Source organism: Neodiprion lecontei, chromosome 4, assembly GCF_021901455.1.
Source record: "Neodiprion lecontei isolate iyNeoLeco1 chromosome 4, iyNeoLeco1.1, whole genome shotgun sequence".
Classification (NCBI taxonomy): Eukaryota; Metazoa; Arthropoda; class Insecta; order Hymenoptera; family Diprionidae; genus Neodiprion; species Neodiprion lecontei.
In genome coordinates this window covers 7,438,843-7,464,080 of record NC_060263.1, presented here as the reverse complement: position 1 = coordinate 7,464,080, position 25,238 = coordinate 7,438,843, and the positions used below count along the sequence as shown (strand labels likewise).

General features: G+C 37.1%; 1 protein-coding gene and 1 long non-coding RNA gene across 3 annotated transcripts in view; one reads left to right on the top strand and one right to left on the bottom strand.

Moving 5' to 3' along the window:
* LOC107225363 (disintegrin and metalloproteinase domain-containing protein 10) overlaps positions 1-25,238 on the top strand; it is a 347,658-nt gene that overhangs the window by 146,526 nt on the left and 175,894 nt on the right. Inside the window, exons 1-2 of one of the 2 annotated variants that reach the window (XM_046736151.1) lie at positions 10,436-10,472; positions 11,271-11,489. The exons of the other annotated variant lie outside the window; for it this stretch is intronic. The gene's annotated coding sequence lies outside the window, so the exon portion shown is untranslated. Of the gene's footprint in view, positions 1-10,435; positions 10,473-11,270; positions 11,490-25,238 lie in introns of those variants that run through there. 2 annotated transcript variants of the gene reach the window in all.
* LOC124293811 lies at positions 17,164-17,724 on the bottom strand. Its single transcript, XR_006903658.1, has 2 exons — positions 17,624-17,724; positions 17,164-17,266 (listed from the first exon to the last, which is right to left on the bottom strand). It is a non-coding gene; the product is annotated as an uncharacterized LOC124293811 (long non-coding RNA).

The following is a 25,238-nucleotide window of genomic DNA, read 5'->3' as shown; positions in this document are numbered from 1 at the left end:
CACACGCGTAACAAAAATGGGACAAGTCGATTATTGCAAGAGTCGGAGTGTCTCGTTAGTAAACCAGCGAGTCCATGGATGGGATCGATGCATTGATGGAATCAATCGCAGCTTCCTGCCTGTCTTCGATAATCGACCGTGTAGTTTTTTGAGTGATTCGTTCGATTTCAAGTCTCTTTAGAGCTTTATAGTTCGTGAAAATCACGAAATCCATAGGTGTCAAAAAATCACGGAAACTACTGATATTTGAGATTTGTGTACTATAACATACTGAAAATCGAGGAAATTCTACCGGAAGGCAATTTCCATAAAGATTCCGTGGGGTCCTTCGGATCAATTTTTGTCCTCGCCATGATCTGACTTAAGCTCCATATCCGTTTCTACTTTCATATCCAACATGAAAGGTAATCATGCCCACATAAGGGCTCCTTTTTTCGCAATTGAAAAAATGGAATCTGGATCAAGGAATCGAGTATCATATAAGCGTTCAATCAACAGTCTGTCTTTCCAAATTTTTCTTTAACTACATGTAAAATCAATGCGCGTATCATGAATTTTGTACTAAGTATAACTTCAAACAAGTTATCAGAAAAAGAAAACCTGTTTAAGGTTGCTGGATCACATTTTTTGTAAGTACAATTTTTCTCGGTGGTGAATCGGTCCGTCGGTTTTAGCGACTCTGAGCATTTCTGCAGTAAACCGAGCAGAAAAATCGGCGTGTCGGAAAACTGGTTGATGGCTTATCCGAAATTGCTCGTTTTCGCCTTCGAAAGACCGAGTGATCATTACTGAACCTCGGATTGAGGTAACTCGGTAAATCTAGTGCCATCGAGTAGTTTTCCCGGAGTGATTGTGACACTCAACGACATACCTCGTTTCAACTTTGACAATTAAAACGGTTCGTTTAACGCTGTGATGAAAGCGTCAAGCGTTCACTGCAATCAAAACCGTTTGCTGCAGTTTATCTTTACACTTGTACTACGCGTTTGAAAGTTACAACGATGTAGTGTCAGGAACTGTGATAGAGTAATTCGCATTGATATTTTCACCCTGCAGTTTTTGAAGCTCCTGTGTTTTTCGAGAATGTGTTAAGGAACGAATCGGAATCAAAAGTTGCGAAATGAGAAAAAATAGTTCAAAAAATCTACAGCCGTCTTTTTGCCGCCAATGATGGCCAAAATTAATGAATCGACATCTTTACTGGGTGATAGATATGAACACGAGTTAATTTGAGTATGACAAGCTGAGATGTAAATAATCGGCGAAAAATTCTCGCAATTATGACATCCAAAATGATTAAGCTCTGGTGTCGTTTTTAGCCTATTCTAGTATTTTTAGACTCATTTTGTTCACGATGGGCAATAACTTCAGAGGTTGTCTGAATTTTATTTTTTTTAGAAATAGTCTTCTATTAGATTAGATTTGTGTAAGTCGAGTTCATCGGATGCTCTTCAACAATAACGTTGTATAATCGAATATTTCTCAAATTTTCTCTACATAATTTTTTCAAATCTGTTCAACGAGCAAAGAGAGTTGAGAAAAAAATTAGAATAGGATCAAAAACAAAAGAGTTAAATAATGGACGTATTAGTTAATACACCTTTCCTCCAATAATTGAAATTATATCTGTCGTATTTCCTTCATTTCTCCACTCAAATTAATTTCTATGACCTACTAAAAGGTTTTTCGAACGACTGTTTCTTTCTCTAAGCTACGTTTCACAAGTTTAAATCGATTGGTATTCAAGGAAGTCTGAATTGATGGAGAGGAAGTAGCGACATACGCCGCTGGTTGCGATAGTTGGCACACCAGCGACATCGGCATTGGTATTATCATCAGGAGCAGAAGCAGGTAGGTATCGTGTTAATGAAAACGGCACGGGAGATGTTTCCTAATTGCAAATAAGATGGAAGTTCTGGTGGGCGTGAGCCGGGGGTGGGGGGGAGGGGGGGGGGGGGGGGGGGGTCAGAATAGGGGAACCCGTAGCGCCGTAGCTTAATATCGCGTGTAACTTGGCAAATAAACGCCCCCGCTTTGGCTAGGTTATGACACATTGTGTGCCCAAGCTAAACGTGGATGTGGCCTCGGCGCCACGACGTTATAGTTCTCCTGCCGAGCCTCGTGCGGGTCGTGCCTTCTCGTAACTTGAAACTTTCGCCCACCGTATGAATTTCCCGTAGGTATAATGCGTGCACGTACAAGGTGTACGTACGTACATGTGCACGAATTTCCCCGTTAACTACAATATGAAACTCCCTGGCGCCGGTGTCCGACCCTCGCGGTTTATACGCAATACTTCGGAAAGCTTCCCGACACTGGGAACCACATGCCGAGCACCCGATCCTCGTTCTACGTCTGTACTTGGTGGTAGGTGAACGGCTTGGTCATCAGAGTTTCTGGATAATATTCTTGGATGATTCGGTTCGAGAAAAGTCAACGATAGAAACTTCTAAACCGCATGGAGGTTTCGTCGGTGAATGATCGTTCTGACAATCTTCGAGAACACTTCATGTTCTCGCAGACACGTAGAATATACAATTGGAGAAAAGTTGATCAAAGGAACTTTTACTCCACATTCAAGTTTCGTTGTTGAATGATGATCCTGACAAACTTCAAGAGCACTTTATGATCTCGCAGACACGTCGAATACAGTTGGAGTAAAGTTGTCGAAGGGAACTTTTAATCAGCATTCAAGTTTCGTCGCTTAATGATGATTTTTACTGTATTCGAAAGCACTTCATATACGCAAAGGAGCTTCGAATACAGTTTGGGAAAAGTTGATGGGAAGAGCTCACATATCACATTTAAGTTTCGTCGTTGAGCAATCATTCTGACAATCTTCAAGAGCACTTCATGTTCTAAAAGAAGCTTTGAATACAGTTGGTGAAAAGTTGACGAAGAGAACTTTTAATCAACACTCAAGTTTCGTCGCTGAGCAATGATTTTTACCGTATTCTCGTAGAAGCTTCGAAAAATTCTGCGATATTCTTTTTGTCTTTGCCCGAGTCATCAGCTAGACGGAGTTTCGGGAACTTTGTCAGTACTCCAAGTAAATTCTAAAACCACTCGAAGCGGTGAAATTTTGAGTGTTGGCGATTAAGTTTAAGTCCAATCTCTCGACCAGAACCGGTACCCCAATAGTTTCATCGTAAATGTCAAAAGTTCTCCACCCGATACTTCATCTTCGCATGTACAACTACACGTAATCAAGACGTATATGATATACGATCGTACTGTTGTAAGTATCGCATAACGAGGCAGTAATTTAGCAAGTCGGTTGGTTCCTCCCCCTAATTGAAAGCGAGCACTCTCACCCTCGGCCCAACCTAAGCTCACCTTGCACGTGTAAGCGGGCGTATCTACGTGTCCCTGATCGTTTTCAATGAACCTTTGCCTCGAGCTGAAGTGCAAATTACACTTGTGCGTATTGGTGTTAGGGATATTGGGAATTGATTCTCCCGCGGCAGGGTTGATCAGGTTCAATAATTAACACTTCATACCTCCCACAATATGCTCGGGGGCTTTGGTTCTGATTTAAGTGTCTGAGAAAACCCCGTATACGCGAATCCATGCGTACGGATAGCTGGATCAATGTTGAAAAGAAGATAGAGAGGGTGATCAGGGAGGCAGATAAACGTCGAAAAGTCTTCATACTTGTTCCCGGTCCGTCAAATATTATGTCGGAATAACCGTACCTCGGTATCGCGATCCTCGATCTTCAGCGGTGTTGAACAAGGAACCCAGGTGCGATTTAGGACCCAATATGTACGTTGTACGACGATGATGTCCAATCGACGTGGAGCCAATTGAATTTCAATTATCGGTACCGTTTCCAAACCCACCGAAATGGATACGTGTGCTTTTACGAGTCGTCAGCATTCGACGATCGACGTTGTAACGAGTTGCGTTGTTTCGTCTAATCGAATTTTTTCCACGGAGAAACTGCAGGGGGAGATAAGGTATCTAAAGTGTAATCGCAATTAGCGAGAGTGATGTGCATTATGCCGTTGATCGAAAACAGATGAACCATCGGCGACGTTACAGCAGCTATGTATCATGTATATCATACCACCATGGTGGTAAGTGTATCCGAAACGTCGATCCGAATGGACGAGGGCGCAGGGTATGGATGTTTGCAAAGTCACCCTCACCCCTCTCGCTTGGGCTTCGTATTATTATCGATAAGTATATCCATCGCCTGTATAATGCGTATGCGCGCGGGACGGTAACTCTTGGGTAATATATAATATATAATAGGCAATGATGCCGCGGCAATGTATCAAAACGTCGACGGATTCTATCGACAACCTGTCGTACAACCATTATACTTTCCATACCGCGTTATAAATATATTACGAAAATTCACCCGTATTGTCGGAACACGTCGCCGTCTAAGAGAGGTTGTCTTTACAAAGAAGCGTCAAAAGTACCTACACGGATCCCCTTTCGCCCTGAGCTTGCATTCTGACAGTTCAGGCTTGTGAAAGCTTCGAATGAAAGTCAAAGTGTCGTTGGACTTGTCGAAAGATTAGACGCCGTGCTTCTCACGTCGTCTCGTTTTTGTAGAATTCAAAGAGACGCGTAGATGTTTTTTTTTTTTTATAATTTTGCAATTGGGCATGAAAAATATATGTTTGAATATTCTTTTCGACGAATTTGCGTCATCACTGAACACGAATCTGTTTAACGCGTCTGGAATTCGATGTACACCAAATCCGTAATGGCGCATAAATATTGCAAAAACTTGTAGATTATTCTTACGTTAATATAAACTTGAGTCTGATGGCACAAAAATGGCGTGCGATGGTTTTAAAGTGTCAGTGACGAGTGGATCGGTAATTTCATGCAGCAAAATGTGGACTTGAAGACTTTCAAGGAATTACCGTCTGGTCCGTGAGGAAATTTCTGCATTTCAAATAGCTGATCCAAAATAATTGACAGATTTTTGTCATTATATTTTCGGTCCTTTTATCTCTAGTAAAAGTTTTCTACCACGCGGAGACGAACAACATTTATCATCAAAGCTAGGAATAAAATTAGAAAACCCTCTTCGACCAAGCGCGTTGTACAAAATTGGCTTAAACGCGATAGCGCGGAATTCCGAGAAAAAATATGATCACCCCCAACGGACGATTTCCTCCAGTAGTTCGGAGATAAACAGAGGCGTTAACATAGCTGGGAACCAATAGGCGAGGACATAAATTCGGTGCACAAGGTGCCGGGCGAAGGGATCGTTACAGGTTTTACGCCCCAAGTCGGACATTTATTTGACTAAAATGACGATCTATTGTCACCCCGAGATATTCGCCCCGAGAATGCCGGCTGAGCGAATTCGCATAAGACCCGTAACGATCCCATCGGTTACGAGAATTCTGTCCGCGAGTTGTATGAGTTACGAGTTTAAACCGGAGAAGTAACCGCGTGGCGTATTCTCCAAGACAAGAGAACAGGAACGACGTCTTGTCTTTCTCCTTCTTTCCTTCTCGCTACACTCAGAGAAATTTTTAGTACCGGTTACCGCTCAGTCCTCAACTATTTTCAGTTTTTACCATGATCGAAAAATATAGTTCTAGGTAGAGAGTGAAAATTAGTTTTCTAGTATCCGTTACTATTCTTTCTCATTGCGATCGCTGTTGCTAGATTTTCTTGCAACTGTTGCGAAAATTTAACGCTCGCGCAACGATAAATTGACGTTAAAGCCTTGTTTAACTAAAAAAAGTAGAGTAAACCGAAGAAACTGATTTTGCGTTGCAATTACCAAAAAAGAATCGACAATGGCGCAAAATGGTTACGAGTAGCTCGTTTTTTCTAATCCCAACAATATTCGAACAGTTTTTTCAACGATACCTGTTTTACTGAATTTTTCTAGTTACTGTAGCGAATGAAATTTTTTCCACCGTACATTATTCTCAAATTTTCATCTCCCAGACGTTGAAGAATGAAAACTGGCGACAACGGACATCGGGAAACATAAAACCAAACATAACTTTGGAGGAAACATCGAGAACAAAGAATGAATTTTGCAACAGAAATAGCGTGATAATATTTCCCCCTCTTCTCTCGTCATACCTCGCCATATGAATTATCTATGCTATTTTATGCCAATGCAGTGAACACAATTCCTGCACGTACGCTAAATGGTTTGCAAATTTTATTCACACACACACACGCGTTTATTTAACAATCAGCTACGCACAGTCATATATTTCCTTCCCCCTTGGAGGGATAAAATCCTCAAGTTATCCTCGCACATACACATATATATATATATATATATATATGTATATATATACCATATACGTTTAGACCGAAGTTTACCGGTACGTATAACTTTCCGGAGATTGGTCCAACAATTTCGTGAATAAGGCAAATAATAACTCGAGAATACTTCGTTATCAACTCGCTTTGCCTGCTTATATATATATATATATATGTATACGTATTCCGTATATTATTATACATATATAATACGCGCTAACTCATCAAACTTTACGTGCACCTGACGTTCGTGTCACACATTTCCTTATTTCTTATCGCTTTATTTTTCCCTCAACTTTGATATAAACTTTTCCCTTTTCTTCTCAGAGACGAAAGTCCGCCCGAGCGCGTGTCAAGTGTCTTTCCAAAAGATTGAGATCTCTTCTACACCTTTTTTCTTACTTTCCTCGTCTTTTCCAGCTTGAAATGACGTCGGCCGCGTGTTGCCGCGTAATATACCTTTGATCCTTTCAACTAAAATCGGTCTGTAATTGCGATCAAAACTTTGACAGTCTTGATTTAAATCACGCACTTTTATACACGAAATGTAATCCCGCTTTAAGGGAATATTTTCTCCTCCTTTTCTGGCTTATTTTGAATGAATATTTTCCGCAAGTGTTTTCACGTTCACACAATAATATCACAAAGTTTCCAAAATTATTCCATTATTTCTGCCTCGAATTAAATCTGCAATTTTGTTGCAATAATAATTGATAAGTTTTACAGTCTGGAGCTCAGAAATTTTCTCCCAATTATTATACCCACTTATTCCATTATCTTCTACTTTCAGTAAACGTAGTCTTCGGATTATTCAAATTTCATTTGACCTAATTCTTCTAAGAATATCCTCGCATTGAATAAGTAACTCAATCGCTATGTAGAGAGAAACTTTCGACGAATATATCAACAGAAAATGCGAAAAATCATTTCCAATAGTGATAGGACTGGTTTAAAAATAAATAAATAAATACTATTTCAAATATCTGTAATCAAGATTTTTAAAAGCCAAAAACATCTGATTTTCACCCATTGTTCAGACACTCATCGTTCGATCGGTTCAATTTCAATAAATAATCCAACAACCAACACCGCCCCACGATAAAATTGTCTCTCGTATTAAAATTCTGCAATGTACAAATGAAATTTTCTCGTTGGTAAGGTGAGGTTTTCTTTTTTTTTTTTCATTTTTTTTTTTTTTTTTTCGTCTCAACAGCTCGGTGGGAGAATAACGAATACGTAATGCAAAATATACGTACATAAATTTTTCTCCTTTTTATAATACCCACATCCATACATAATTCGTTCGTTTAAGAGTCGGCGAAGTAAAGGGAGCAACGGCGCTGGATTTTCCCATCGGAACGAAGCGGCTCTTTTTCTCACCGCGACTGAGGAGGAGGAGGAGGAGGAGGAAGGAAGGAAGGAAGATGGTGATTCTATTTGTGCCCCTAATTGGTATTCTTATTTCACGCGGCTCGCGTAGCCCATACGACTCTTTCATGCATATATTCCGCCCCGAGAATAAATCCTCCCCTCCCTTCCTCCCTCCCTCCCCTCGTCTCGCGTTAACCCCGTCTTCCGCCTCATCTTTATCCTTCCACCCTCTTCCTCCCCCCCCCCTCCCCCCCCCCCTCGCCTCTCCGCCCTCGTCCTTGCGCTAAAACCTCTTTTCGTTCCGTCTCATTCTGCCAGAAGCACTCGCATTAACAGCTATTCCTAACGGTTGCGCTCATCTGCATTCCTCGCTCGATTGTTTTCCTCCTCCCTTGCCATCCTTTTCGCTTCACCCCTTCCCCCCCCCCCCCCCCCTCCCACTGCCGCCGCTCATCCCTCAGAGTCCCACGGGCATTCTCCACACCCCCGAATACACAAAACACACACTCGCTTAAGCTCGCGAGACTTCCTTGCGTTATTATTTTACGCGGGATAATTTAAATTTGTACCATTAAATAACCCGCGACGAATTTACACCCTGACACGTTTGGAATGAAGGGGTCGTTTTGAAGAACGACTTTTGGACAGGTTTAATCCGACGATTTTTCAACGGCGGATACGTCGAGCCTTGTCTTTTATCGAATATTTTCTAAACGACGCGCCGCGGAATATTTTCAGGTTATAATGTAACTGGAGAACACGATTCTCGATAAAAAAAAAAAAAAAAAAAAAAAAAATTAAACGGAGTGAAGAAACGATGTTTTTAATTTTTGTTGTTGTTGTTTTTTTTCTTGCCAATGCAAACCTTGTGCAAATTTTTATTGCTGTTGGTGGAGTAATTGGAAATTGTTCTGTAATTTGAAAAATTACCTACAGAATGTGAAATTTTTACAGTAATCCGGTGATGAATATTCACGATTTTCATGCCCCGAAATACGGTTTGTATTTTTTTTTTTTTTTTTTTAATAATCTTTCAAAGGATTTTAATGTAATTTTCAGGATTCTCGTGAAAGTAATGAGAAATTCATGTTACTTTTTTCGTAAAATTTGCAACGATAAACGTATTAAAGATGAAATTCATTAGTGAATAAAATTGATTCACAAAATTTGTCAATCTTCCAAATCGTTCCGAATGTACAAATTTATCGAGATCTGGTAACGGACTGGACATAACAGTTATGAATAAATCACGTGTACGATTTAATGCACCGGATTATAAAAACGTAACAATAATCGAGCAAGTGTGTGCAATAATTAAAGTGATTGGTATTCAAATATCGAAATTATTGATAAATAAATACCCTGCAGTTTTATTTCCGGTCAGAGATTTTATTTTTTTCATGATCCTAAAATTTTAAACCAACTCCTACAAGTGAAGTCAAGAGCATTATGCATACGTTTTTCCGCATAAATATCCACTGGAAATTATAACCTGTGAATTGACGCTGAAACTACAGAATAAAATTGCTCTGTTTGAAAATGTGGTTAATCGGGAAATAAGCTGCGTTACTTTCGTTTCGCGACACGCGATAAGATCGATCACATCGCCTGGCGATTTACCGACTGAGCGAAAATGACGGACGCCTCGCGTTGCTTGCGTCTGACCAATAACAGCTCGTACTACTTATCGTCTCTTCGCGCCTCACCGAGCGTCTAATTTTTCGTTTTCACATTTACTACAATTTACAGACATCGATTTCGACGGTGAATAAATTATTTATCGTATTACGTTGTACGTGTGGATCGAAATCTTTAAAAATAAATTAGAAAAATAATGTTATGTTATAGAATGTGAAAATTGTAAAGATTCCTTTTATTTTTTCCAATACAAATTTATGGCAATAGCAGAAAAATATATTATATTATTCGTTCGTCCATTCAATCATTCACTCATATAATTCATAAATTATCGGTCAAAAAGAGTATAAGGTAAAATTATAACTGTAAATCGTCTTTTTTTTAGTTAAAAATTGGATAAATAAATCGTCTTTCTTGTTTTAATCTGTCCATGTAAATTATCTCTCTTTTACTTGCATCGTTAAATACTCTCTCACTTTAATTTTATATATTTCGATGAAGTTTTGCCATTTTAAATGTTTCAATGGTTTCACTAATAATCACTTATCTTTTAGTTACCAGTAGCGCAGATCGATCGATGTTATTAATGGCGACACGTTCGCTGAAATTGCAAATTAATGTTATTTTCTTTTCGAAGATATCTCACGGGGTTTAATGTAGAACTTCTTACTGATTTACCGATTATTTAACCTATGTATTCGTCTAAATATTATTTGTGAGAAAAGTACTATATATAATTATTATCAATGTAAAAATATCTTCAAAATATAGACGAAATTTATAAAAATGAAAATTTGCCATGTTTTGCTCTAAGGACAGAGAAAGAGAGTGTGAGAGAGAGAGAGAGAGAGAGAGAGAGAGAGAGAGAGAGAGAGTGAGAGACGAGGACAGGTGTAAATTCAACAAAACGAACACCGCGTGGTGTACATGTAGGATCAATTATAACTGAATATGTACTTGTTTTGGTTTGACGAGCCGATGGAATTGCGCAGCCTAGAATAAGAATGTACACAAAGTATAGGTGTGCGAAAGTGTGAGAACGAACAACACCTTCTCAGGATTAGATCGTACGAGTTGAAATAATAAACAACAGATCGAACGGACCGTCGAGAGGTCAGACACACCAGAATGAAGCAGTGCGTAAACGGACGCGAAAGTGATCGGTCGTAATTATACGCGATCCGCGAGAAACTAGAAGGAATAAAGTACGGTCGACTTGATATTAAGTTGAATAATTTATTAGTGTTGTTGGCCACGGCCCTAGTTAGTGATTTTTGTCGTGTTTTCCCCTGAAATGTGCTTAATAAAATGTCTAGTTATTGCCGGCAACCTTCACGGATATCACTTTTCAACTTTTCGTTAGCTTCAGTTGCCCCCTAGTTTTTTCCCGATGAATACAGGTTTTTATCACGTTACAAAATCATTTGTATTATAATACAAATTGTGATTGCAATTACGATGTGGAAATTTTTCTCGGGATCATCGGATCGGAATAAAAAAGAATTGAACGTGAAGAAAAAATATATATTTTACAACCAGAATTGTGTAACAATTTGATATTACGTGATTATACAGAGAAAAAAAATTAAAAACGTAGAACGTAAAAGTATTTCAACTTACATCCAGATACGTGAAGTCGGCATTGATATATATGTTTCATAGTACAGTATGTAACAAGGGAATAATCGACTTTTATTCCCGAGTTGCATAGAAAACTTTATTTCCGACTCAACTCTGGTAGCAATATATTTATCTGAAAATTGGAACTTTCGAATTGGGCTCATATTTCCCGCAAATGCGTTTTAGAAAAAAAAACGTGACACTTTCGTTCCGCTTTGAGGTAAAAAAAATTAACTTCATCGTTGAGTCGGGAATAAATGTGTTTTCGAAATACATTTTTCATTCAATGAAATGTTCGTAGTTTGAGAAGCCCCCTCCCCCCCCCCCATTAGAGTGGAAAACGTCGTTCACATTCAGTTTTTTCTTATTGTTAAAATAATCAGAATGCCTCAATTCCGATAATTGATGTAAAAACACAGTGAATAAGTAAATAATCCACCTTTCCGTACCTACGTGTCGATAACCGGGTGACGTTGGCGTAATAAAACATTCGTGGAAAATGCTTTTACGAAAATTGAGAGTGTATTGACATCGTGGTGCTGAGTTTCCGGCCTGGGAAAAGCGTCGCGCCTGACGCAACTTATTTGCCCTGCCTCTTTTTGGTGAGTATTTATTTGACCATCGTCGCTTTGATGTTGTATTTGTAGTATTTGCGCACGTTTTGTAACGTCCTAAACAAGCCCGAAGCAGACCGGCTGAATATATACCGAAAGCGAAAAAGCTCGCTGCAGGTTGCAGATATACTTTATACCTACCGGGTGGAAATTTACCCGGCATTGAAGTCACTTTATGTTACACGCTGATTAGAATTACAGGGATTTGAATCAATTACACGTGCAATGACGTTACTGACGGGAATAGGCAAAGCACGTTGATTTAATACGATACTTCGAAATTGAAGGTAAATAAAATTTGCGCTCGAATTAAGAGTTCAGATTAGAAAAAACAAAAAAACTCTTTCGAGCCGGCGCAGTGAGAATGAATAATCATAAATAGCTGGTTTCAGGTATCATTAATTTTATTGAAAAATTCGAATATCACCCTGACGGACATTTTTCACAAAATTTTGAGGAACGAATGTGAACAGTTGCTGAAATTACTTTACATTTTTTTGGTGAAATCAAGTATACATATAACGATTCCAATACGTTAAATAAAAATAAAAAATTGTTTCATTAAATTCGAATAAAATAGTATTATGAGCAAAACGAGCGATCTTGGAATGAAATCGAAAAAATACGACAGATTTTCAATAATATTTAACTGGTTTGAAATGAAACAATAATACCGAAACTTTTGTCGGCGAATAAAGCATTTCTTTAAATAGAATCTTAACAGCTTACGAGTACAATATTTTTTTAAACACTCAATTTGTACGATTAACTCGTGTTAAAAGTGAAAAAAAAAAAGTATCGACGTTTGGAGAAGCAACTCCCTCAACTCAATGCATTCCCAGGCCACATCCCAGCGTCTATAATAATTTACGGGTAAGGAAAGGCGGTGGATTCAAACAACCCTCGTACAGGAAGTGGATTAACATACGGGGGAAAGAAGCAGCGGAAGTCCAGCGGGACAGCCGGGTGAAACGGCGGAAGGAGAGAGAGAGAGAGAGAGAGAGAGAGAGAGAGAGAGAGAGAGAGAGAGGGGGAAAGGCTGAAAGCGGAGCAAAGAAGCAGAGGCGAAGGAAGACTGGCTTGGCGGCTGGCAATTACTTTATCCGAGCCAGGCGTTTTAATGCATTTTATGGACCGGTTGAGTAACTTCACCTCGTATTAAAAGGGTCAGCAACTCGGGGGTGGAGAAAGAAAGGGGGGGGCTGCGCATTGTTCATCGGCGATTAAGTCCGTTTACTTGCTCCTATGCGGAGAGAACTCTCACTATTCACGTAACTTCCGTTTTCGTTTCTCTCTCTCTCTCTCTCTCTCTTTTTCTCTTTCTATTTTTCATCCACTTTTCCACCGGCTCGGCTACGCCGCGAATTAACCGACTGACTGTAGGTTTAGGGCTCTTTAGTGCCTCGCGTCTTATTATCTCACATCTATGAAATTTGGAGGCAACGGGTAAACTTGATAGAATATACGACGGCTGATCTTTTTTAAATTCTTTATCGTTTCACGGAGGAGGAAGAAGTCGCGTTGATTTGAAATTATTTACTTTATTCGGTTGTTTTGTGAATAAAAAATTATTGCTTTCGGCGAAGCGATACATAGAGGGAAAGAAATTATTTAACCAACAAAATTGATTTTTTGTTGGAGTCCATTCCAAATACGATTACTTGAATTCAACAATTACGACTTACTTAGTTTGTAAATATGATTTAGTAAAGGGAATTCCTTGATTCTACAAAAGCCTTTTTTGTCGCGATCAAGTCAAGTATCGATTTGAGTGAACTTTTTCACGTGTTTCCGAAATTGTTTCAAATTTATGCATTGTTCCTCCGAGTCGCACGTTCGTTGACAGAAACAATTAGGCACTTGAAATAAAATAAGCGCGTGAATCTCGCCAACAAAAAATTTATATAGATCGAATGCTTGGTCGATCCAACCGGAGCTTGTTTGGCGTAACTGGTTGAATCAGTTGCAGAAATTCGTTTATGACGTAAAAAAAACACCGCATGCTTTGAAACAAGTATAATATCCGTGAATCGTATCCGCCGCATTTGATTACGGCATTTGGTTGAAAAAATGGAATCAAAAAATTCTTTCCCTCCGTGTATAAAGGAGCGCAACTCGTTGCGCAGAATTGTCTCGTTTTCGTCGTTATTCGTGATTTCATTTCTTTCCCGATACATACGTTGAGAAAGTGAAAGGAGAAAATCTCTGTTGAAAAAAATAATATAGTTTCAAGAGTTTGACACGTTTTACGAAAGTTTGTTTTTCACGTAGCATATGTAGTAGTTCACACAAAAGCAATTTAACAAAGTTGGATCCAATTGATGCCTGTTTTTGCGAGAGGATGGCAACATCGGCGAAGCAAAAGGAGACGGGGGCCTGAAACGGTGCTCTCGGAGACTATATAGGAAACTTTTACGAGTTCATAAAGTTGAACTTTTTAGTACTTCCGCACGCAAAGTATGCGCCAAGCTATTGGGATTACAGCGTTACTTTTCATCGCGATGGGCTGAGGCAAACAAAACAGTTAATAAACAGAATACGGGAAATGGAAAAGGGGAAAAATGAGGATTGTTACTTATAGACAGGCAGAAGCTCGTCGTTTAGCGAATATATTTTTATAGATATACATACTAGGATGTACCTGATTAGGTCGAGAAAAAATTGTCAAATTAATCTTTTCTCAGTTCGATAACCAATTAATCAAGCGCCATTAAAGGTTGATGCTGAAATTGTTGGAAATTAATGTTATTCGCACACTCCTTGGTAACGAGAAAAATCCTTTCGCATAAAATTTATACTCGATGTCCCAATATTGACAACTTTATACAGAGATTGCAATAATTTATGATCTTTTTAACGCCAATATAAGCGTCAAAAATGAGTTTTCTAGAAATTTTGCAGCATCGGTTTTTTATCTAGTTGTTTAGTTGGAACTTGTGAATTGTTGGAAAATAATAACCCTTTCATATGATTTATAAGAAAGCTTTTTTTTTATGAATGAGCTATGCAGAAACAAACATGAATACGTTAATTTTATGAGCAGTGTGCTTGTGGTGTTAAAATTAAATTGTTTATTATCGGTTGTCTTTTGTGTTTGGAAAATTATTTCTAAACCAAATTCGTCAATATTCACTGAAGTGTCAATTTTTCCAATCACTGCCGCATAAGTTTTTGTTTTTGAATTGTTAGTCGAATTGTCTTGCTAATTTTTTTTTTTTTTTTTTTTAATCGATCGCGACGTTTTTATCGATCATTTGAAATCCGTGAATCTTTCCGCGTGTTGATTTCAGAATGAATCTCGGAGTCGTCATTCATTCAACACAACAAATCGCGGTTTTTCATTAGCACTTACGAATCGTGTGACCCGTTTCGCATTTCCTTTTCGTCGTAAAATCTGAAATTTGGACGCGCCTCGTTAACTCCTTTATGCAGTAATTATTCAACGTTGCGTGCGGAACTGCAGCAGCCTTTGAAAGGCGTGCATTGTCGGGAAATCCTACGTTCGAATAATTCGCCATAAATTTTTAGAAGCTGTAGCGCGTGCTTGTAACGATAAAAAGGGTCGCGAAATATGCACGCTTATTCGTGGATACATACGACGTATATTCTAGCCTCATGAATGTAAGGGAATCCAAAAGACCAATCTCTTCGCTGCCAAGGCGAGCTCGAGTTTCTGGCCAACCGGAAAACCTGCATTTATGTATAAGGTATTCTGCGCTAACTTGACTCTGGACGTCTGACTGACTATATCTTCAATGAAAAAATTTCATTTCGGAAAGTTTACACGCAACCTAGTACGAGTGACCGGAATCGAACAACGAACATTGATATATGTACACTAGACTTTCTGATTACAGCAATGAAACTCAATTTTATTTTAGATCGAGAACGATGTTTTTTCGTTATGTTGAGAAAAGATAATAGCTAATAACTGAGAACGAACGTCTAACTTCAATAGTATTATGATGTGGAAGGTTACAGAGTCGGATTAAAAGAAAATAAGAAAAAAAAAAAAAAATTGACGATAAAATGATCTGTTTAGAATAATGTACCTGAAATTTAGAATCCTCAAACTTCATCGAAAAACATTCCACTATCAACGAGTAACTAGATAACCGCTATATTTACAATTAGCTATGTTTTGCACTGTAAAAAATTTCATTTGTTACAGCAACTAGAAAAATTGAGTAAAACAGGTATCGTTAAAAAAAGAACTGTTTAAATATTGTTGGGATTACGAAAAACCATTTTGCGCTATCGTCGATCCTTTTTTGCTAATTGCAACGCAAAATCAGTTTGTTCGGTTTATTCTACTTTTTTAGTTAAATAAGGCTTTAACGTCAATTTATCGTTGCACAAGCATTAAATTTTCGCAACAGTTGCAAGAAAGTATAGTAACAGTGATCGTAAGGAGAAAGAATAGCAACGGATACTAAAATTTCCGGTAACGGCTGGAAAACTAATTTTCATTTTCTACCTAGAAGTATATTTTTCGGTTGTGGTAAAAAACGAAAACAGTCAAGGACCGAGCGGTAACCGGAACTAAAAATTTCTCTCAGTGTGATCATCTCTTTACAAACTTGTCATCGAATCTTATCAACAGCGCCAACTATTTAATAAAACTTGATGTATCTATTGAAACTTATTGAAGTACGTTATTAGAATGGAAAAAAAATAAGAAAGTAAGAAACCTTATCGGATTTAGATGTACCTGCATTAGGGTGGTCCTTAAAAAGGTCTTTTTTTGAATTTCAACTGGCTCATTCACCAAATCGGTTCCAAATAATTCAAAAATAGTTCTCTAATTTTTTCAAAATCTTATTTCAACTTTAACCCGGGCCCGTAAGATGGTGGATCCAATATCTTCGACCAAAATCAAAAAAGTCAATGGATTTCAATAAAAATTCGGTGCTCGGAAGTTTTTGAGGTTGCTGATTACGAATCTGAATTTGAAATTAGAAAATTTGGAACAATGGATCCATTATGGCGATATCAAACGACTTTTAGGATTTTGTTCCGTAATATTGCACCACCGTATTTAATCTTCAAATTTTGAGTTCAAATTCGTAATCAGCAGCCCAACGAACCTCCTCCGACCAAATTTCTCCGAGATCCTTTCAGTATATTTAATGTCTCCCCGAAAGGGTTAAATGAGAAAATTTATCTTCTTGCGGGCACGGTTTTAAGTTGAAATAAAAATCTGTTAAGAAATAGGAAATTATTTATGAATTATTTGTAGCCGATTTATGGGGGTGAGCTGGTCGAAATTCAAAAATGATCTTTTTAAAGACCACCCTAATCCGCATAAAGGTATCGTAATCACGATTCCGTAAGTTACGTCCATTCATTATAAAAATGCCGATTACCGTTCGAAGCTGCCTTTTGATTGGAGAAAATAGCGTTTGTGACTGTTTTTTTTTTTTTTTTTTTTTTTGAAAAGGGCAAGATTACAGAGAAGCCCCTAAAAAGTATAAAAGGGAAAATTCCTTTTTCAAGTATAATTCGGCGAAGCCGCTCTCCGGTTAAGGTAGTAGTCCGGTGTGACGACCGAAATTTAGACGTTTTTTCATGATTTTTTTTTAAAAAGTAAATAAAATGCTATCGTTTTAAAGTTTTTACATGTTTTTATTGGTGTTTTGAAGTATATAAAAAAATTTTTTTGAAGTTAATTTTACATTAATTTGTTTAAAATTTTTGACGTCAATATGGAGTCCTCAAAGAAAAGATGAGTTGGTTCGGGGAAACACACAGCCTTCCAAAGTCATCTGAAATAAAAAATTCAAAGAGATTATTATTCTGTAGACTTCATTTTAGGTCCCGAACCTTAAATATACATAAAAATAAAAAAACAAAAACAAAATAGCGGACTTGTGAAAAAAGTTCTCAAAATCTAATTTTTTTTCTTCATAAATTGTTTAAATAAAATAGTTTATAATTAAAAAATTAAATGTTTTAAAGGTTCGGCATCTAGATATGTGTGTCTAGAATAACGGGTTAAATTTTTAGCTAAATCGGTTGAATAGTTTTGAGTCAGTGATTCCCCGAACTTTCGAAAACATGGTTTTGAGAAAAACGCTTTTAAAGTTTTGACAACAGATTTTTTTCAATAAAATTATACTTACATTAATCAGCTATGCCTGGTGCATAGAGCAGTCCTTCCGTTTCCTCAAAGTTGTCATTTTCAGCAGCTTTTAGAGCTCTACGTAAGGTTCTGGCTTCTTTGGAGTTGGCTTTTTAAGCACAATATTAACAACAGATTTGACAGCGACGCTTTCATACACACGCTTTCATACACACTACGGCGCGCTCTCTTATTTTAGCTATAACTTTAAGAATAATTAAAATTTATGTCTGAAATTTTTATAGCATATTTTTAAGATGTTTTTCTTCCGAAAAATGTAAAAAAAAAAAAATCGATTTTTTGAACCCGTCACACCGGGCTACTACCTTAACATGCCTGATAATATAACGAGGGTTTCGACTCGCAAGTTTTCGTAAAAAGGAAAATAAGCGAGGCGGGGATGGAGTCCGTTCTCCAACCAAAACCGGAATAACGTCTGTCGGTTAATTAAAGGTATCTCAGGTAACACTCGAAAAGAGGCGAGGAGGATGTAAAAGCTGGCCGGCAACCGGCTGTGCAACGGGCTTGGTTTCGAGTGCTCCGAGTGGAGAGAGCGCCTTTTAATCAATGCCGGACCTCGGGGCTGCAGGTTTCGCTACTTTCGTACCTGAATAATTCAACGCCAGCCAACCGCCCGGTATTGTTCGAGACTTCACTGAATATCCAAGAGAGAGAGAGAGAGAGATAAAGGCCGCCCAGAGAGTCAAGAGTTGTCACTATATAATACTGTAGGAGAGACCGGGAACTAGCTTTTGGTTTGTGTAAGGGTGAAGGGGTCGATAATATTGCCGATAAAACAAACTCGCTTCGCGCTGTTCATTGGACGGAAAGAAATCCTTGTTGGTACCGTGTAACAGTTGCGAAAACCAATTCTTTGTTGGAACAGTTGTTTGTTTTTGCAAACGTTTTTCACTCACCGATATTCATCAAGACCGGTTGGAGTCGAGCTTTCTTCTGTGTTGACAATTAGCGGTGCAAACAATCATCTCCGAGTGCAGGTACCAACGGATTTTTGCTTTAAAAACTCGCGCACTTGTTCATCGTTCGTTTACATTCAATTTTTTCGAATGGAACGGTCGTGGAAATGGTCGTGGAAACAGTGACGATTTTTATTCTTTTGAGGTGAAAATTATTGTTGAATTTAATCGATGTTTCACGTGTTACGGTTGTATGCTTCGGGTTTTAGTTTAATACTACTGCCGACGAATTGACAAACTTGCTACGTAATGAATGAAAATTTAATGTCTGCAATCTGTTACAAGTCCATCGTCGTGTTTGGGTACATTTGGAGTTAAATTACACCATTGAGATAACTCGAATAATTCATGGTTATTGTATAAACAGAGTGGAATCGCAACGATCAATTATCAAAATGAGTGGAGCTAAACTTCTTCATCCTCAGCAATGAACAATTTTTTGCAAACAAATTTCATCTCTCGCCCGATTCTCGGCAAGGAATTCAATAAATTTTTACTTTTCATCATCTTTGGTGATGTAAGGAAAGGTGTCGGTTTCGGTCGATAATCACTTTTGCTATTTTCAGCGAACCTTCGCGTTTTCAAATTTCTAGAATTCGGAAAAACGAAAAACTCCTGCGATGCAGACTTTTCCTTTTTCACGACGATGACAAGTAAAACGCGTAAAAACTTCGTCACTTCGTCAATTCTCCACAACCATGTACATCTGGATTAGGGTGAGCGAAAAAAACTAACCTATCGAATCTATGGTCTTAAAAGGATCTGTTTAATGAGAAAAAAATTCTCTCGTTTGGAAAAATTTTTAGCTCAATTTTAAAAGGTGTCGCTGGCCATTTGAAATTTTCCATTTAAATAACACACAAACAAGTTTTTTTTTTCATTAAAAATGCTCCAACTATTGAACCGTTTGAATTAAAAAAATTATCCAATCATATTCTTGCAGGGCATTAAATTCTCTAAAAAAAAGACCTCGGAGTTGATTTTTTAGACTCGAAATTCGTATACTTACGGGCCGTGAAAGTCGAAGAAAATAAAAAACATACACTGTAGCGTTGATACAAAATTATAATCGAACTTTAACGAAAAATTAAGAACAAAAACAATTCATTTTGCAATCCTAATTGTAACAAACAAAGTTTTATCAACAATTAAAAAGAATATTAATGTTTAAAAGTGCGATAAAAAATAAATAAACGAGTTAAAACTCTACTCCTTTGACGAATCTAGTTTATAAACAGCATCTTTCACACACCTTGTTTCATTTTAGTTTAAGTTTTTTCATTTAGTACGGATATTTTCAATCTTAGAGCCCTAAAACTGCATATTTCTGCTTTTCTTCGACTTTCGTGGCCCGTAAGTACCTACGCGAATTTTCGAGTCTAGAAAATCAACTCGACGGTCTTGTTTTAGAGAATTTAATGCGCTAGAAGAATATGCCTTGAAAATTTTTAGATCTCTAACGGTTCAACAGTTATAGCATTTTTAACGAAAAAAAAAAAAAAAAAAAAGAACGCATAATTTTCAGTACAAAACGTGCGTTATAGGTAAAAAAAAATCGCTTTAACTGAGATAATTATCCATGAATCATCGTTTAGGCAAGTGACACGCGATAATTGGGCATCTCGTTTGAACCTCCGTTTTGCACAATGTATTTGCGGGCATGCCGAGCTCTACAACAGCAGCAGCAGCAGCTGCAGAATTCTACACATACCGAGTATATGCACTTACACACCATGTCGAGCACGGCTATTGCGGAACAATTAGCAGAGGCGGCAGCATCAACCGCTCCCCTAATTATGACGAAATACTTGCACGTACTCAAATTGCACACAGCGATGAATTCTCCGTTGGCAATGACGCGGAGGAAATGATACATTGCCGATTTACTGAAATTAATTTTGAGTAAAAATACAAGGTTCGTTACATTTCTGTAACCGAATCGTGCGTTTTTACAAAATCTATGAATGTAACTTTAAACTTGCACGCTCTTCGAGACGCTGACTAACATTCGAATGATCGAAACGAGAATAATGTCAACGGATGAAAAATTATACTTGAAAAGAATTGAATGATAGTGTTGAGACGAGGTCACTATAAGGACTGAAGTCAATCAGCCTAAATTCTAATGCGTATCCATAAATATTCTCAACTACGTCGATATCAGGTTAAAATCAAAACTAGAATGAGAATAATGTCACAGTGTTAAGTATGACTAGAAAAATATGATTTTTATAGAAATTTTAAAATCTCGCTGCTGCATAACCAAGTATTAGAATTGTTTTCAAAATTCCGTTTTTGTTCGCGTTGTCCGAGAGTCACGAGGCAGTATCGTGAATAAACGTGTGAATAATACTCCTGAGTTTTTGATGTTCGATGAAAATTGTAGGAAATATTCTAAAATCGCAGGAAATCGTGAATAGCTTAGAATATTATGGAAAATCGACAAAAAGTACGAAAATCTACGATTTTTTACAAGAGATTATTGTTCGGTAGAAACGCGTGGAATTTCATATGAAAAAAAAAAAAAAACTACCAGTTTCTATAAAAAATTATGAACATCTACACTTTTCTATAAAAAATAATTACAATTTTGTACGCACACGACATAAATTTTTTTTCTTGCAGTATTTTAAGAATTTTGAAAGTTGAAAGTACTAGTTTTTATAAACTTCATGAATTGTCACGAGAGAGTACGAATTTTTACGAAAAATTGTGACAATCGACAATTTTAAAATTCGATTTAGATCGATAAGATGACGAAAATGTTCAAAACAAAAAAGTATGAAATGTTATTTTTGAACCACAGCTAGTTGCCGCATTTCTCTCTCGCAAATAAAACTTATCGCAGACAAGTCAAGCTTCTAGCAAAATTTGGGTCTACGTCCGAAGACTGATCGTGAGTATGATCTGGAAGGATTTAGAAAATCTATCGTATATTTTCGATCTCGCGTTATTCGAATTAGGTGAGTCTTATGAAAAAAAAACTAAGATTTGTTATTTCACAAAACGAAAAATTCTATGATATTTCAACAACAAATTATATCCTTTTTACCATTTTCATATGACAATATAACGATCGTGAAAATGCGAGTCACTTTACGCTTGTCTCTTGAAAATGACGATAATCTGGGAAAAATTACGTGAGTCTGAAAAAAAAAATTCTATGCCAAAGCTACGAAAGTTTCTGAATTTCTCTACTTAATCGTAGAATCAATGTCGTAGATAGGCGTGAAAATTATTTCCACCAGGTTTACGGAGGGATAAAATAGTTGCATAAACTATTTTTTGATACCGAGTCAATTTCCAATCGATCTGTTCACGTTCGTTTGTGTTTGGTCCACACTTGATCAATAATTATCTTAAGAGAACGTCTTTTTCACGGATCTCCGATTTGTTGACTTGATCGTTGATTAATAAATACGATATAATTTCAGTCGGCAAGCGTTGCAAAGAGTTGTTTTTTCGTAAATACAACGGAAACGGGAATTGCCAATAAGGTATTGTATAATCACCTCTACGGTAATTCACGTTTTTCAATACATCTCCAGTTTTATTCCATGAATCGTCGAGGATATTTCTCGCACCGTCTTCTTTCCAACCGCTAGTGACGTTTATTTCAACAGGGTGGTGCTGGACGCACACTCGCCTCACTCGAAATAGACCGAGAAAAACTGAGAGAGAGAGAGAGAGAGAGAGTTGAGTAGAGTAGAGTAGAGTAACAAGTAATTTATTAGGTTCTCGAGTAACCTCCCTGAGAACCACAGACAATATTATTACTAGACGTACAATGCTTGAAAAACTAAACAGTAGAAAGAAAGAAGTATGCAGTTTATTCTTTTCACAAAATACAACAAGACAAATAAATAAATAAGCAAACAATCAAGCAGAAAAGAAAATATAAACAAAAAAAAAAACAAACAAACAGTCAAGTATGAAAAAAAATGTACATAAAAGCGAAAAAGAAATAAATAAATAAATGAAAATTAAAAACTAAAACGTTGCGTAAGAAGGCAATCTTCTACGGTGGAAAAAGAAAACGAATAAAAAGAAAAAAAAAAGAAAACAAATTATAGAAAAACTAGAAAGAGAGAGAGAGAGAGAGAGAAAGGGGGAAAAGGACAAGGAGAAGGAGAGACTAATGGGTACGTGTTGGTCTGAGTGGCTGGTGCCTCGGGGCTGAAATTGTGGACGGTATACGAAAAGGGTTGTGCCGACGACGCGTCAACATTGACTCGGTCGGTATATATACGTACAGTGGCTGCTCCACCGTCAGGATATTACTTTCCGCGAAGCTGCAAGCTCTGCAAAGAGGCACGGTGGTAAAGCCCACCGATCTTGCCCACAACGGATACCGCCTTCCGTGTCCGAAACTGACGTACGTGCAGCTTGCAGGGCGCAGCTGCGGGTGAACAGTAATTTATTACTTGTTTGCACAGGCGTCGAGTTACTGCTGAAACAGTTGGAAATGGTTTATTGAAATAATATCGTCAACGGGGAAGATCCGTTGAGCTTTCTTGCCACCAAACTTGTTGTTGGAAATCTGACGAACAGGCTCACGGAGAGTCAGAAGTTTTCTTTGCGGTAAAAACACCTTGCGGATTGACAATTTTTTTATGCTTGGACAAAAATCCGGGACTAAAGTGGCACTTTTATTGCCTGTGGGTAAAAAAAAAAAAAAGTTTGTTTCGAACTTTTATGCTGATTAATAGTATACTACAATAATGAATAGAAAATATCTTTCCACGCCAATTCGGTAAACGGTTGACCGTGTTATTTTTTAATTTTGTTAAGAATTTTTTTTTTCCACATTAGTACGAATCGTGAAAAGTGTACCAAGAATTTTTTCAAAATTTTTCGAATCACGCGTCTTTAACCTATGATTTTTTAAACCCATTTCAAAAAGACACAAAATTCATTTTTATGAAACGAGAAGAAAAAACAACATTTCATTTCCGAGATGAAACATTTTTACGCAAGATTCAGATTTGGTTCTTTTTTCGGTTTCTTCAATCATTTCTTTTAAAATTTCAACCGTATTTTATATCATCATATCTGTTAAAAATCTAATACAATACGGAAAGAAATTCATAATTCTCAGAATCTTGTGTGAATTTCTTTTGAATTTCTTACGTGATCCTTTGTTTTCAGTTTGTAACAATTAGGTTTTAATTATTTGGATTCGATTAATTGCACGACGTTTAACTTGATTGTTGAAATTGTTTTTTTTTTATATCTTGCCTATCGTTTATCATTTCGAAATTAATTCTCGTACGACAATTTTTCACGGTCTTCGTTCTTCAAAACTCCAACAAATTGAACCGAACTACCGAGGACAATGGAAATGCGATCATATCCGATCGTTCCTATTTCCAAAAAAAAGCTAAGCTTTTCTCCGTCTTCCTCACGACTGGGACTGACTTTGCGATCAGCCGGCTATTTTTAACTGTTATGTGTATATATATATATATATATATATATATATATATATATGTATATATATATATATATATATATATATATATATATTTCTTCTATCCGCTCGTCAAAAAGTTTTGACGAAATTTTCCAAACGACTTGTCAATCATCGCGCTCTCTTCCCGTAGCTAAAAAAAAAAAAAAAAAAAATTCGCAACGACACGTGCCGCACGGCTCGAGAGTAAAGCTCTGCAGGCTTTCGGAAGTTCGGAGGGCTCAAAGAGAAAAAAAAAAAAATAAAAAAATCGGCTTGCAAAGGGTTTTACTTTTTGTTTTTTAATTAGAAGGTAAAAGAAACCAGAAATATTTTTTTTTACACATCCTTTTTTCCTTTCCCTTGTAATTAAGGCTTGAGGGGTGCGTGGTAGGTTTTTGGTACTCGAGTAAAAAAGTACACAATCGCAGTTATAAAAGCCGTATTATACATGTATATATTTATGTTCGTGTGTACAGGCGCAGAGGACGTAGAAACAACAAGTTTTACCGGGTTAATTACAGGTGACGTTGACGGGTCGATTATCACGTTTCGTTTGCTCGGATAATGTTGGCTCTGTTGAAATACAACATCGCTCTTCAGCTCTATGTCTTACGTAATAACAGTATATTCGAGTAACTGTAAGCTTAAGACTATAACGAGCGAAAGGCTTGAGTAACCGGTAATAACTTTTTTCGTGATTTCTTTTTTTTTTTTTTTTTTTTCTTTTCTCTTTTTTCTTTCTTCTAATTAGGAGAAAAATAACACCTCTTATTCAGCCTTTGCACCATATGACCGGATAATCAAAATCCACCCTTGAATCTCTGGTGTTTTTGTTTGTAACTTGAATCTCGTCCAGCACACTTTTGAATTTTTACTTATTATTCATCGTTATCGTTCCATATATCATACTTTTTACTTAATGATCCTAACTTGTGATAAACTGAAATTATTACGACCGTTCCGTTCTAGATTATAATAATTGGTGGAGACAGTTTTGAAAAAATTAAACTATTTTTTCCTACTATTTATTTCTTCGTCCGATTCAGATTAAAGGTACGTGTGTTCTTTATTGGATTGAAATTCGAAGACGTATGATAATTTGTAAGTGAAAAAAAAAAAAAAAAAAAAAAAAAATTCATAAAACAGGGAATTATTTCCAATTCCAAAACCGTCTAATAAATTATCAT